We start from the raw sequence: 16,736 nt of genomic DNA, 5'->3' as shown, positions 1-16,736 counted from the left end.
ACTACTGGGAATATACCCTCAAGTTCATTTTAAGAAAGCAAATTGATCAGAGAGTATACCAGGTACATAAAGCCAACCTAAGTCCTGCAAACAGGAACTATTTCATGAGAAGCTAAAAATTACCGAGGGAATGGACCTCACTTGATGGACAGGAATCAGATTGATTACATCTGTGGAAATTCTCACTGGAGCTGTGAAAACCAGGCCAGGTGCTGACTGTGGAAGAGGCCATCAAGTATTTATGTGCAAGTTCAAATTGAAGCTAAAGAAAAAACAAATTCATGAGAACCAAAATGTGACCAGGAGTATATCCCACCTGAATTTAAAAACCACCTCAAGAGCAGGTTTGAGACCTGGGACACCAATGAATGAAAGAAGACCAGATGAGATGCCAATTGGCAGCTTTATGAGAGATGGAGAAGAGATCGAGGTGATTAGCAATTTCATCTTGCTCAGATCCACAATCAACATCCTTGGCACCAGCAGTCAGGAAATCCAAAGAAGACTTGCGTAAGGAAAATCTGCTCTGAAGGACATCTCTCTAGAGAGCTAAAGGGCAACAAATGTCAGTCTAGAGACTACGGGGTGCGCCAAAGTCTTCTCAATTGCTTGCTATGCATCTGAGAACTGGACAATGAACAAAGATGACATAAGAAGAATCAATGACTTTGCGTTGTGGTGCTAGAGAAGAGTATTTAGCATAACAAAAACCACCAAGAAAGCAAACAGATTTGTGGTGGGAAGGGTGAAATCAGGTTACTCCTTGGAGGCAAGGCTTTTGAGGCTCTGTCTCATACACTTTGGGCATGCTGCCAGGAGGGTCCAGGCCTTGGAGAGGGACATCATGCTTGGAAGGGTGGAGGGTCAGTGCAGGAGAGGAAGACGATAGGTGAGATGAATTAGCACAGTGACTGGCAATGTGGTCAGACGTGTCAGATACGGTGGTGTTGGCTCAGAAAACGGGAAGGTTCAGAACCATTGCCAATGAGTCACAGCTGACTCAACGGCACTTAACAGCAATACTGCCGAGAACAATGGAGCTGACCATAAAAACTGGAATGAAGAGAGTCTGACATGGTGAACTGGATTATTCCACATGGCGTGCTGCCTAAAAAGAAGTCCAAATGCTTCATCACACCGTTTTCCACTGTATCTTCAGTTCATCACAAACTGCACATATTAAGTATAATTTTCATCTTACTTTCAGATGAGTTTTTTTTTTTCCTTCAGCCTTTAAGGACTCAAATCTTTATGTGGGTTCTGGTGGTGGTTGTGGGGAGGCACCCGCAGGTCTCCGTCCAGGTGGAGGTCTTCTGTCCTTCCGGACTTCAGGAGAGCAGTTCCTCTGCACCTGCGGTCAATGGCACACCTCCCACCGAGCTCCAGAAGCGCATATGAGTTGAGGACACTTGCCTGGAAATGTCCCCAACAGCAGCTGCCTCTACTGTGTCTCTAATTACGAGCTTCCTAATTGCCTTGTCTTCGGGCAGCGGGTGCAGTCAGTGCAGTGAATGGGCTACATGTGGCCACAGCCCTTCTTGACACGCCACTGTTTGTCCTTCAAATTGAATATAATTTTAAAAGAGATTCCTCTGTTTATTAGTAAAAATAAACGAAACAAAACAAAAAAACAACAGAGCACTGATGGTAGTTTCTTTTGAACTGCTCATGGGAGAGTGAGTAGTTCAAACCTTCCAGCTTCTCTGACAGAGAAGGACTAAACCCCCTCCTCTGTAAAGATTAGGAGCCCACCGCAGCTCACTTTACCACAGTCAGGGCTGACTCGGCAGCGTGGGGTCGGTGTGGGAGGCGGGTGGCACATGAAGATTCCTGGAATGACAACCACGTTGTTACCTATTTATTTACCATAATTCTAAATAAAATGCACTTACACAAATAAAACAAAGGGGACGTTTTATAGCTTGAGATCTCCTAACCCCAAAGCAACACAATTCTCTGAGGGTTCAAATTGACCGGCTGCTTCAGGAGAGAGAAGTGGGCAATCTCTTCCCCTAAGTGCTTTACAACCTCCAAAAATTCACTGCAGGCTCAACAGTGAGTCAATTCCAACTTAAAGGCAATAAGTGAGTGCGAGTTTTAGAGCTCAAGTCTCTCAAGAAACACGAGTAAGGATACCAAGACATTTTTCAACACTTGAAAAAAAAATATTTACAGTTTTTAAATTTTCAAGGGCAAGGGCAGAGAGGCACTCAGTAGTGTTATGCTTTATGAACACGCTTATTTTTAAAAAGCAACTCCAAGTTTGATAGGTTGTTCTGCCTCTAAAGTATAATATTGGGGAACTCATTAGAAAGAAAACTGTGGAGAGAGAAGTTAAACCTCTGAAGAAAAATATATTTGTTTTTCCAAGCTACAACAATTACACCTCAGCACTGGGGAAACAAAAATCCATAGTACTGGGCCAGTCCACGGCATCTCAGGAGACAGAGAAAAGTGGACATGGTTAAGGATGGACACACAAGATACTGTATGTTGTTGTGTGTTTTAGCTTTGGTCTGGCATTTTTGCACACACCACAGCATAGCTCTGTCCGATTACTCAAAGCAGTTAGAATGTGTTTCCATCTTGTCTACTTACAGACAGACAGACGGTTTTCAGTTGAGACCTGGTTCTGAGTCAGACTAACAACTGTTGCTATGGAAGAACCCACGATGGCCGATGCAGTGTCTCCACATGTCTTTAAATTCCAGCTCTGGGTCCCTGGTCTGGTTTTTATATCTCAAGGTTTTAATAATAATTACACATCTATATCAAGAAAACAAAAATCCTCACCGTCAGACCAATAGGCAGCATAACAATAGCAGGAGAAGAGTCTGAAGTTGTCAACAATTTAATTTTACTTGAATCCACAATCAGCACTTATGGAAAAAGAATAAAGACACCAAAAGGAGAGTTCCCTAGGGAAAATCTGCTGTCAAGCACCTCTTTAAAGTGCTAAAAAAAAAGATGTCTGTTTAAAGGATCAGGTGAGCCTGATCCAAGCCAAGGTCTTTTCAATCACTTCCTATGCGTGACAGTTGAACAAAGATGTCAGACGGAGAATCAATGCCTTTGAACTGTGGTGTTGGAAAAGATCACTGAATATTCCATGGACTGCCACTAGAACAAACAAGTCTGTCTTGGAAGAAATGTAGGCAGGGTGTTCCTTAAAGACAATTGTGAAAGCTCTTCTCACAGACTTCCAGCCTGTTTTCAGGAGTGGCCAGCCCTTGGAAAAAGACACGATGCTGGGGAAAATGGAGGGTCTGTAAAAAGAGAGCAAGACCTTCAAGCAGACGGCTTGAGCCAGTGACCGCTCCAATGGGCTTGAGCATATCAAACATGAGGAGGGTGGTACAAGAGAGGGCGAGATTCAGATCTGTCCTTCACAGTGTTGTTACGAGTCACAGTCGACACAAAGGCGCCTAACAACAACAACACACGTCTAGTCAGTGACAGTCAGAGGCATGCTGTTGTTTCTGTGGTGTCAACTCTGACTCGTGGTAACCTTCCAGATGACAGATACAGAAGCTTCCTGAGAACCGGGCCACCAAAACGGAGCTAGTGCTGACTGCCGCTCGGGAGAAATCCCGGTCCGTACACCCACTGGGCATGTTCCTCAACAGTAACTCCCTTCATGATTTGTTTTCCCATCACTCTGCTGGTCACCTGGCCACTACGGGCTGCCAAGGGAGCTGGAGAAGCAAGCCTGCTGTTTCATCTCGATCTGTCACACTGAAAATGCAAATTTTTTAAATGAAGAAAGTTTAATATTACCAGCAGATGTGACTGATAGCATTGTGTCATGTTACCACTTTTAATATTATAAACCGCATTTTATGTTACCCTCCTCTAACACTGACATATTTAACATTTTAAGACTGGATATAATAACTTTATGGGGTAAAATGGATATTATTAGAAGATTATACTGTAGCACTTTGTCAAATTCTTGTATATTAAATACAAAAATACCACAATAAAAAAAAAATTCTGCCTGCAGCCGAGTGGGAGGAGCCCATCTGGCCTCCAGTCACCGTTCCCACCCTGTGTCACCATGATGCAGTCTTGGAATCTCAGAAGTCACTGCTGAGGTATCAGATAAAAGCTAAGCACTGCAGTTTCCTTGTAAATAATGTGTCACTCGTTGTAAAGGCAACATCTTTCCTTTTGTTTTCATGCTGTGTTTTCTCCCAAATCCAAAGGGCATTCTCAAGGCAACCAGAACGTGATTCAGGAAGGATAATGTTACATATGGCAAAGGACAAAGGGGTTCACGGCAAGCATGAGCAGCTATGTGCCAACACGTTTCTAGAACCATCTATTTGAGCAATGTCTCTTAAACACCGAGAACGGCATATAGCAGCAGCTAGATCAAACTTCAGGAGAGTGTCTTCAGTAGCGTGGAGGTCCCACAGAGCTCACCTGGGGAGAGGGCCTTGACAGTGAAGTTCGTGGAGATTCTCTAAAGGAAAAGGAAAGCGTTCCTTTCTCGCCACATCTTCTCCAACATCTATTACTTACTGCCCTATTAAACTTTGCCACTGTGGTGAGAAAGGAACTCTTACACATTGTTGTGGGGTTGTGAAATCGTACAACCACTCTGGAAGGCAGTCTGGTGCTTCCTCAAAAAGCTGAACAAAGAAATTCCATATGACCCAGCTAGTCCACTGCTTGGAATATACCCTGAGAAAACGAGAACTGAGGCACAAACAGATTTGTACACCAATGTTCACAGCAGTATTATTCACCATGGCAAGAACATGGAAACAATCCAAATGTCCAACCACAGATGGATTGAGAAATTATGCTACATTTACACAATGGAATACTATGCAGCGCACAGGAGCAATAACTTTGTAAATTATCACCTAACTTGAAAGGGACTGGAGAGCATTATGCTGAGTGAACTAACTCAGTCCCACGAGGATAAATACTGTATAAAACCATTATTGTAGAATGAGTATAAGGATCCAGGAGGGGTGGGAGAGGCTGGAAGCAGAGGGATGAGGATGTGCAGGGGGTAGGGGTGGGGGAATTAATGATTGGGTTGTACAATTTGATAGGTGGAGGGGTGAGGGAAATTGAAAGAATTTATTCGAATTTGTATTCAAGTTTTATAAATAAACTGGGGTGGGGGGGTGGAAGGTGAGAAGTCAGACTGAGTCAAAGGCTGTTGTGGACTGAATTGTGCCCCTCTGGCAGGGATAGGCCGCAGAGTGTCCAGTGACTGAGACCTTCTGTGGAAGCAGTGTCTCTAAAGACACTGGGCATTATCAGCTAACATGAAATCTCAAATCTGAGTAAGGTGGGTCCTAATCCCATCTAAGTTGTGTCCTTATTAAAGAGGAAAACACACACCAAGGCAGGAGACCAAGGAAGAATACCACCTGATGCTTCACCTGCAGCCAGAGAGCACCAGGAGAGAGGCAGGAGTCGACTCTCCACGAGCCTCAGGAATCGACAAGGCTGACACCTGACCTCAGGCTCCAGAACCTAGGAGAGGGGACTGTTGTTAATGCCATCAAGTCACAGGCGACTCATAGCCACCCTGCAAACAAAAGGCCTGAACACTTGTCTAACTTTCTTCGTTTCTCCAAGTCCATAGTTTCCAGAGGCAAGCTATTTCAGAAGTGGATGCCACTCCTGCTTCCAAGCTTGTTTTAATCGGGGAGCTCCACCAAACACTGTCCACCATGGGTGACCATTATCACATTTGACACATCAGTGTCACAGTGTTCAGCACCACAGCAACCACGAGTTACCTCTGTACAGCAAATCGACAGACCAGGGCTACACCACCCAGAAGAATGTTTGACTAAAAACAATTAAAAGTAGGCCTGAGAGACGCAGATTAAAATCCACCTTGGGCTTAGTAGCATCACTTTCTGTCCTTTAGGCCAACTGAGCTCTATGTTGTCGTTGTTAAAGCCGTCAAATTGTAGGTGACTCATAGCGACCCTATGAATGAAACCTGAACACTTGTATAACTTTGTTTCTCCAAGTCCATAGGGTTTCCAGAGGCAAGCTATGAGAGGACAGCTTTGTTAAAACCACCCGCCTTGTGGTATTTACTACAGTTGCCCAAAGAAATGTGCACAGTTAGCAACAAACAACCAGCATGTCACAGCCAAAGACACTGATGATAAACAGCGAGATTCTGGTTCTAAAAATAAAGCCACTGAGTGAGGATGATCTGACACAGCATGGACCCTGAAAACCAGCATTTCTAAGGAGCATTGATAGCCTGTGTGGGCTTGTTGGACGAAATGCAGCCAGAAGGGTCCTGACAGGCAAGCTCACCTCACATCCTTTGGACGTGTTATCAGGAAGGGCCAGTCCCTGCAGAATGACATCATGCTTTGGAAAGTAGAGGACGAGAGAAGAGACCACACTGAGATGAACTGGGCTGAAGCGCAGCGGAGACGGTGCGGAGGACGCAGAACCGGCTGAGTTACATTCTTGTTCTTACAGTTGCTGTGTGTCAGGATCAACTCCAGCACCACGAACAACTGTCAGAGGAAGAAGTTCCATGGGTGTAGTGGCTAAATGCCAAAAGGCCAGTAATTCAAATCCACTGTTTGGAAGACAAATGTCAGCGGCTTCCTTAAAGACTCACTGTCTGCAAAAGCCTGTAGGGACAGGCTATTCTGTCCTGTTGTTGTTGTTGTGGTGGTGGTGGTGGTAGTGCACCATCGAGTCCGAATGATACATAGCTGACCCGGCTGGGGATTTTCAGAGGCAGTTAATCACATGGGAGAAGACTGCCCATCCTTCTCCCACAGAGCAGCTGGTGGCCTCGAACCGCATGCCTTCAGGATTGCAGCACAGCTCCTTGCCACTAGGCCACCAGAGCTCACTCTGTCCTATTGGATTACTGTAAGTCATAATAGAATGAAAAGCAAGAGGCTTGGTTTGAGTTTACTGTCTGAACTGAGGGGAAGGCCAGTGAACCCACCAGTCAGCTCCTGTAAAGATGCGTCCTGTGGGGATGCTAGGAGTTGAGATTAACTCAACAGTTCACTACAAGAGCAGAGAATATTCCAGTTGCCTCAACTGTTGGCTAGAATACTGCAAGGACTGAAGAGCAGCAAAGGGCTACGGAGAAGAAAATCAGCCTCAGGGGTCACTCAAACCCAAGTTCAAGTCCTGGTTCTGCTTCTGTGTGACATCTGATGAGTTAATGAACCTCTGTGAGCTTAGAGTGGGAATATGAATACTGCTGTATGCCCAGAATGTAGATAACAAAGCTGTCCTTAAAATGGTGCTTAGTGGATATAAATAAGACACGTGTGTGAAGAACACAATACGCTTCAGACAAGAATAACTCATTAAAATGCCATGAGAAGCGAGGGTGAGTGGGACGAGAAGAGCATGAAGAATAGGGTAGCAGGAAAAGATTCCAGAGAGGCTTCGTGGTCCCACTGCTCTGTTATTACTGTTATTATTTACAAAGCATGTTAAGAGAGGAAGACATTTCACCAAACACAGTTAAGGATACGGTCTCTCTTTTTACTTAGCGAAGACGACAGAAATCCAGGCTGCTGATGTCCTGACTAGGACAGGCACAGAGGGGGTTTTGTTATGCTATAAATTAAGAAAGCTATGCTGGTATTACTAGTGTTGTCATTATTTCTGTTTGCGAAACAAGCAGTCCCTTCTCCCAAAATCTCGGAGGAAACATTAGACAATCACAGAAGGGCACTTGCATTGGCCTTCTACTTACGCCAGCACTTTGAAAAGGGAAACAGATTCCAGCCTAAGTCGAATGACCCCAGAAATGCCAAGAACTAGAAGATACACGGAACGACCAACAAGAAAGCAAAGAACCTATATCATTGTGTAAATATGTGGAAAAAAGATCACTTTAAAGAGTTAAAAAGTGAGCCCTCTGAGAACTAAAATATGAATGAACCAAGCCCTGTGCTTTTCAATCATCCCATATGAGCGCGGACATAGAAGAGAAAGGCTGGAGAACTCACTCCTCTGAATTGCGCTGTTGGCAGAGCACTGAATAGACCATGCAAGGACTGTGAGCAGCAAATCTGTCCTGAAACAGATAAAGCTAGAATATTCCTTAGAGGCAATCATGGTGAGACTTCACGTCACGCTGTCAAGGAGAAGAACACGACACATGACGAAGAGGGTCCATAAAAGAGAGGCTGCCTAGTGCTGCTGCACCAGGACCACCACAGCAGGTGTCTCCAAACAGAAATCCGCTCTTGCTACTTCAGAGGCTAGAAATTGGAATCCAGGGTGCTGGATGAGTTCTCTCCGCTGGCTGTGGAGCCAGGACCTCACCTGCAGGCGAGGCATCCTTGAAGGGCCCCGCATGTGTTGGCCCTCCATGGTGTCGAGGAGTTCCCAGAACAGAAACCTGGCCCTACAGTCACGCTCCATTTCTGGCAATGATTTCTTGGTGGCACGGAGATCCCTGCCCTCTACTCCCCACTTTCTATCCTTGTAGCTCTCATATCATAAAGACAGTGAAGGTCCCAACCGAGCGACACTCTTTTTACAGAGCTCAGGCTGTGACCTACTTGTGTAGAATTGCAACAGCCAAGAGAGCAACTAAAAAATGAACGTTTCTTATTAAAATAGTAAAAGGAAAAAGAGTCGTTTCCGTCTAGAAGGACAATTGAAAGAGACTCGCTCATGGATTGGAGGCCTTTATCCTCTTAGCCTAGAAGGACGATTCTGTAGCAGACCTTCTCAGGTTGAAATCCTTTGCTAACAATCTGTCCATCACCCTTCAACCTACACCTGGAGGTAGGTACTCCTTTCCTCTTAAGGACCTTTTGCCCACACAGTGTCCACGAGCACCAGTGACCTTGTTTCTGCGGAGCTCTGGGGGCCGAGCGGGTAAGTTGTGCTGTTAACTCACAAGCACCTGATGTGAATCTGACTGGAAGAGAGATGGGCGATCTCGAGTGTGATTTCCAGCCTGTGAAAACCCGCTGGAAGTCAGCTGTGAGGCTGTGAGATTTGATGGTGCAAGACAACACCTTTTGTCAAAGATGAGCTTTTCAGTAAATCACTCAATCACGACCAGTCAAACCAATTCTTATCTGAGCCTCCAGCGGGTTTTCAGAGGCTGTACGCTGCACGGTCTACCTTTCTCTCATAAAGCAAATGATGGATTTGAACTAACTCCCTTTAGGTTCGTAGTGCAACACACTGTGGGCTACATACACCCTCAAGAGCTACCTTTTGGTGAACAGGAAGAAAACAACCATTTTAAATTATAATTGAATTACTGCTGGTTTGCCCTGAATCACAGATTTTCATATTTTCCCATTTCCTTTTTCTCCTGATATGCTGAATCAAGTTATGTCACCATGACATAGTTCAGTCCAAGAAGACCAGCAGTGGTCAGCTAACGAGGGCATTGCCAGGCCCAGGAGCACACCCTCCATAAGTAGCCTGGACACCCTGGGTGTTTGCTCTCCACTCACTCACTCACTCATTCACCACCAGGAAGTCAGAGCTGCCTCAAAGCAGACCCTCCAGTGGGTTCTGAGAGGCTGTAAATCACGTGGAAGGAGAATGCCCGTTTTTCTTCTGCGGAGCAATTAGTGGATTCAAACCTCCCACCTTTGGGATGGCAGCGCCATTCCTTACCTATGAGGCCACCAGAGCTCCCTCTGCAGAATTATTAGTCTTGTTTCTTATCAATTTTAATCACAAAAAAGGGATAAAAATAGCTATAAATTTCTTGTGTGTAAAATTCTTTCTATTATGTAAATATTAACAACATTGGTTTGCAAAGTCTTTCTCCATTGAATTACATTTTTTAGTTACATTAGTAATAAACAGCAGAAGCCTTTTCTAATTTTTCTTTCTTTAGTTATATTTTACTCTCAAATAAGTTCATGATGAAGTTTCACAGATATTGAAGGTAAACCACTGGAAAACTTGACAAAATCAGCTACTATAAAAACTTTCAGCAGCAACGAAACCACCACGACATGCTGTAACGCCACAGATGAGACCACGTGACTGCGGCATCACCCCGACTGGGCGATAACGACAGCTCCGACTGCAGCACGTTACAAGGCCAAGAGCGAATCAGCACTGAGCTAACCTTGTAAGTCCATCATAATGCTGACCTATCGTTGAATAAATTCCTGCAAAACATGCTTGTGGAGTCATGACTAACTGCAAGGATATTTTCCCTAAATAAAACAATTAACTTCTGCTGGAAAACTGCACATAAATTTTACACTGTTGCTGTACGCCATCAAGTTAGGACCAATTCATGGCTGATGCTATAACAGGTTTTCAGAGGCTGTAATCGCAATGGATGAAACAGCCCATTTTCTCCCTGGAGCAACTGAAATTTTATAGACAGTCATTTGGGTGTCACTCCTGACATATCATCCAGTGCAGTCAACTTCCCACCCCAGGGACACTAACTGCTCCCGTCCCTTCCGAAAGCAAAGAAACACCTAACAAATAGGGATACTTAGAACACTTCATTTGAGTTTCAAATTGTCAAAAACTGTAAAACAGCCCTTTCCTAAGTCATAGTACCACCGAGCTAATTGCCAGGACTATTTTGTGTTATGACATGTTCGTGGCACAATACAGTGTGAGCACATGGGCTTGTCAAAACAAATAAACCTTTCCTCTTCTGTTAATAAAATCTATTGCACAAAGAGCTAAACAAATTATGGGGTAGAGCAACTGTCTTCTCCAGCTCAGCATTCAACACCTGAAGTGAACCGCAGAGCCTGAGAACCAACTGAAGAAGGGTGGCTCCTTGTGGGGGGAGGGGGGCGCAAGCACAGGGCGGTTCCGACAGTCCACCGCTTTACCATCTAGATACCATAGCTCGCTCGTGGCAGTCGAAGACCAACTTGCCAAAGAGCCTGCAGATGACCATATCCAGGGGGAAGCCGAGGTCAGTGTGTCCAAGGAGTATTGGTTGTCATATGCCATTGAGTCAAGTATGACCCACAGTGACCCCGTGAAAACAGACCTGAACCCTGTCCTATCTGTGCCATCCTCATCATTTCCGACCCACTTGCTGCAGTCGCTGTGTCAAGCCTCGGTTAGGGATCCTCTTCTTATGCTGACCCCCCGTCCCACCTTTCCATGTCTGATGACCCTTTTCAAGGAATAGCCTCTCCTAGTAAAGTAACATGCCCAGAGTCTGTGAGACGAAGTTCCACCATCCTTGCCTCCAAACAGCACTCTGGCTGTACTTTCTCCAAGACACATATCCATTCTTTTGGCAGACTTTGGGATATTTAGTACTCTTCTCCAACACCACAAATTAAAGGCATCAATTCTTCTGTCATCCTTATTCACTGTCCAGCTCTCTGATGCATAGGAAGTGATTGAGAAGATTATAGCCTGAATCAGGAGCACCTTAATCTTCAAGCTGGCATCACTGCTCCTCAGTAATTTGGAGAGACCCCTAACTGTAGATTTTCCTAGTGCAATACATCTCCTGATCGCCTGACTGATGCTACCAAGTGTGTTGATTTTGGATCCAAGTAAGATGAACTCCTTGACAGTTTTAATCTTTTCTCCAACAATGAAGATGTTGCCTGTTTGTTGGTCCAGTGGGAGAATTCATCAGATGGGCCCTGCACCATAACTTTCATGTCTGATTTGCTGTTAGAGGTACAACACTTTTCTGTCAGTATGTTATATTGGGGGAGAGGGTGAAACCAGACTGCTCCTTGGAAGCTAGGATTCTTCAAGATCATTGTTTTTCATTGAAGCTGCCCTTTATTACTGAAAACATGAACTTTTAGTAAAAATCTTTAAAGAAGAGAATCATTCCATCTAGAAGGGCCACAAGACCAGGGTCCTGAAATTGGTGACGAGGCCAGGACACTGACACAGTAATCCCGAAGTCTGGGATGACCTCTACAGCGAGAGTGGGAGGCAGGGTCAGCCTGGTGGTCAGAGTGGTCAGCACCGCCTCGCAGGAGGTGTTGGGTGTTTGGGGGAGGGAGGCTGGATGTGTCCTGCGTTGGTGACACCACCCATGTCACCAACACTGCTGTGAGGGTGACACTTGGAGACGGCCCCACCCAACCCTCAGAAAATGCAGGGAAGTCCCAGGAGAGGGGAGGGGCATTCAGAGATGGCCCAATTACCTCCACAAACACCAAGAAAGCCCCATGGGGCAACCAAGGTGGTTCCCACCGGCCCTAGGAAGCCCAGAGAAGGTGAGGTGGGATCTCTGTCTTTCTCGGCCAACAAAGATGCTCCACAGGGAAGCTGGTCACTTTCCGTCTCTCTCAGTGATTCAGACTCAGCGTGACCCTTCAAGGGGAGGAGGTCACCCGTCTTACTCCCTTGAAGCAGCTGGTGAATTCTGCCCCACATGTAACACACTGCGGCACCGGCCTGCTCTCACCCCCCCACACACACACTTCCTCTATTGCGAGTCTTTGGATTGTGCTTTCCGACCATCCTCTGGGAATTCCTCCTCATCCAACGGGCCCATCTTCCTCGTCAGGTGAGCAAGGACCAGACCTCGCGTTCCCACTTGCGCCTGTGAGTACTGGGTGGGCAAGCAGAGAACGCAGCCCCGAGCTGAAAAGCTGGCAGCTCAAAGGAGCCCAGAAGCCAGGGCCGCAGCCCCGCAGTGGGGGTGTCCTCACACGAGTGGGGGTGTCCTCACACGAGTGGGGGTGTCCTCACACGAGTGGGGGCGCCGTGAATCTTGATCCACTTGACAGCAAGCCACATGTGAGGGTTCACGGGTGCCTCTCCAGAGATCGCGCGCAGCAAGTGTATCTGGGAGCCGCTCACTCGGTGCCTTTCAGGGGAACACATAAATAACTCCCGGAGAAATTGCCTCATTTCTACTAACTGCCAGCGCCTAATTTTTTCATTTTTCTGCAAGGATGCCTTGTCAAATAACTCACTGTTCAGATAGACCATTTCTCTCCCCATAGTTTGATTCGCTAAGCATTTAAAGCTTTCGGAGAATGGGACCCAGGTGGGCTCGCATGCTGGTTTCACTCACTGTATTTCCCGATCAATAATTCCAGAACTCAGGTGAGCTGCCAGCATTGGGCCAAGAGGTGGGGACATGGGGACCATGGACACGAGTCTCACTGAGCGACCATCTTCCACAGCGTATTCCGGAAGGCTGGTCAAGCAAGCTGGCATGTAATTTGGGAATCTACAACCTTATTATTTTAGAAATCTAGAACTACATTTGTCTGTATCTTATCATGGCCTCAATTTCCCCAACCTTTCCAAGGTGAAAACTGGGCAATGAATAAGGAAGAACAAAGAAGAATGGAAGGCTTTGAACTGTGGAGCTGGCAAAGGGCATTGGACCTCGCGTGGGCCGTCGGGAGCACAGACTAATCTGTCTTGGGAGAGGTGTCACCACGGCGATCCTGAGAGAAGTGACACTTCACCTCACATCCTTTGGCCATGTTCTCAGGGGGGTCTGACCTTACGAAAAAGCCATCATGCCGTGAAACAGAAGGTCAGCAAAGAGGAAGCCCCTCAACCAGATGAATGGACACAGTGAGAGTGAAAACGGGCTTGAGCCTGAGCGAGAGACCAGGAGGCGGACAGGACAGGACAGGACAGGACAGGACAGGACGGGGATACTCTCTGTTGTTCACAGGCCGCGAAGAGCTGTGCTTGACGCAACATCACGTAACAAACACAACAAAAAAGCTGCCATTTCTTCTTCCTCCCATTCCATGCCCTCCCCTTCTCTCCCATCACTCCCTGACCCCTTCCCTCCTTCATCTGAGGAAGCCACTGGACACACGATGATTCTGCTGTCTAGTAGCACTCCTAGGGCATAACGACCCTGGGGGTGGAGTCTATGACGCATCTAAAACCAACTGGCAGCCTTTCTGAGGCAGCTGTCTGTTACAGTGCTGCACCCACGTGCCTTACCAATAGTCTAGTGAAGAAAACACTTCAGTGATAACACAGTCCCACCAACCACAATTAACACCGCTGGTATCAGCAGTCAGGAGGTCAGGAGCCATCTTGCACTGGGAGGGTCTGTAGTCAAGGGACATCTAAATTCCTAAAGAGTGATGATGTCAGTTTACAGACCATGGTGCACCTGATTCAAGCCATGGTCTTTTCAATCACCTGTTGTGCATCAGAGAGCTGGACAACAGGTAAGGATGACAGAAGAATTGATGCATTCAAGCTGTGGTGTGAGAAGAGAGTAATGAACATCCCATGGGCAGCAAAAAGAAGAGACAGACATGTCTTGGAGAAAAGTGCAGCCAGAGGGCTCCTTGGAGCGAAGGCTGATGAAGCCCTGTCTCACATACTTTGGGCATCTTGCTAAGAGAGGTTATTCCTTGGAGAGGGACATCATGCTTGGAAAGGTCAAAGAGGTCAGTGCAAGAGAGGAAGACACACACACACACACACATGGCCTGAGTAACTGCAGCGATGGGCTCAAGTGTATCAAGGATGACACAGGACAGGGCAGGGTGCAGATCTGTTGTCCAGAGGGTCGCTGTGAGTTGTACTCAACTGGACGGCACGTAACATCACCACAGCCCCTTCGATAAGGCAGAAACCTACTCCAGTCCTGGGCCAGTACTGCTAGGGAAATGGTCTGGGGAAACCTAAAAAGAAACTTCTTCCATAAGATCATGTAAAAGTTACACAACTGACTTATGTTGTTGGTTGCTATAATTTTTACTCCAACTCCTAGTGATATTGTGTGCCTGACCCGGACTGTCCTGACAGCTTCTGATTTACACAGCCCCCAGGAAGAACCTGGCCCACTGTGCGTTCCATCAGGATTCGAAGCCTTCCTGCAAGGGGAATGCCTTTCTTCCCCTCGTCAAGCAGTTGACGGATTTGAACCACTGACCTTCTGGATAGCAGCCTGACGTGGTATGCCTTGCACCTCCAGGATCTTTAAGTCATTTACAGTGGCTACTAAATTCTTCCCAAGTCTAGTTCAAGTATAAATGCTCCAAGCAAGCAGTTGTGAAGCAGTCTCCTACGCTGGGCTTGTTAGAGTGCAGTGAACCCCAGCTTCTGTGGGGCCCCCTGAAATGCAAGGCTGAGAAGTCCTGCCTCCAAGGTCTTATGATGCTAGAGGCACAGTCTGCCCTCTGACCCTCCCCAGCACTCTGCCAGCTCTGTCCCCGACCTCAGGAAGGTGAAGACACTTTTAGAGACTCAAGGGCTGGTTCAAAGTTGTGCTTGGTCCCCACAGTCTCTACCTCCAGCCGCTCCGGCAGCACTGAGCCTGAATCTCCAAGTGGCTACACGCTCTCCGCCTCCTCTCTGGGGCATCAGCTAACATTCTTTTCTCCTTATTTTCTTTCCTTTTCCTTAGAGGACTCACATCACTTTCTTCATGACTAATCACAGACGAATCTATTTTTTTCATCTTATTTCTCCCTTCATGTTTTTGGTCTGTGTTTCTAGGTAACTTCAGTACATTCTGATTTACATATGGAGATAAAGATGATGGCAGTGGTGTGACTGTGGAGGTGGGTGACTGTGGTGGAGATGATAGTGATGGTTGTTGACGGTGATGATGAATTGTTGTGTGTCATCCAGTGCACTGCTGTTTAGAGTGGTCCTGTGAACAGCACATCAGAACCTTGCCCTGTCCTGTGCCGTCCTCATGACCTCCGCCATGCTCAAGTTCACAGTCACAATTACCGAGTCAACCCATCTTCTAGAGGGTCAGCCTTTCTCTTGTTGACCCTCTGCCTCTCCCAGCATCATGTCTTTTCCCAAGGACTAACCTCTCTGGACAACATGCCCAAAGTATGTGAGACAAAGTTTCACCACTTGCCTCTAAGGAGAACCCTGGTGGCACTTTCTCCGAGGTAGATTTGTGTGTTCTCTTGTCAGTCCATAGGCTAGTCAGTATTCTTCTCCAACACCACAACTGAAAGGCACTGAGTCTTCCGAAGACTTCCTTAGTCACTGTCCAGTTTCAGATGCACAGGAAGGAACTGGAAGTGCCATGGTCTGCATAGTGTTGTGTTAGTGCTCCCTGACCCCTGCTCTCTCACCCCGTGCCGAGGCCCGTGCAGCACACTGGCCCGCGGCAGCTCGTCTTCTAATTCCCCGGTAGCTGCTATCATGGGTGTTGCGTACTGACCACAGTAAACAAGTTCACTGGAAGCATTTCTCTTTCCTCCTCTTACCATGATGTTCCCTTCTGGTCAAATGGTGAGGATTTTTGCTTTCTTGATGTTGAGATAGAATTCATATTGAAGGCTATAATATTTTTAAAATTTTTTTATTATTAACTTCAGTGAAAATTTACAGAGACTTTGGATTTCCATTCATTCACTGTTGCACTTTTATCTCTGCCCACGCCTCCCCTCCAGTTCGTTCTTTTCTTTGAAAAGTAAAAGAAAAATTCTTTCGTTGTTTTACAGTCCCTCCCCCTGGGTCCACTCCACTGTGCAGCCTTCATTCTGGACTCCTGTCAGGACAATAATACCTAATCACATATCCCTTTTAAACAGTTTTCTCCCTCATCTGTTTCAATGCAGTATACATCATTGAACCCATCTTTCTCAGTCTCTCCCCAACCCTGATGTCAGTCCTATTTTACAACAGTGGCACCATGCAGTATTTGTCCTTTTGTGACTGAGATATTTCACTCAGCATAATGTCCTCCAGGATCACCCATTTTGAATAATATTGCATGAGTTCCTTGTTTTTCAATGCAGCATAGTATTCCATTGTGTGAATATACCACAGCTTCTCTATCCATTCCTTTGTTGATGGACACTTAG

This window comes from Elephantulus edwardii, unplaced genomic scaffold, assembly GCF_000299155.1.
Source record: "Elephantulus edwardii isolate Elephantulus edwardi_28Jun2011 unplaced genomic scaffold, EleEdw1.0 scaffold00207, whole genome shotgun sequence".
In the NCBI taxonomy this organism is placed as follows: Eukaryota; Metazoa; Chordata; class Mammalia; order Macroscelidea; family Macroscelididae; genus Elephantulus; species Elephantulus edwardii.
This window is presented reverse-complemented; position numbering follows the sequence as displayed.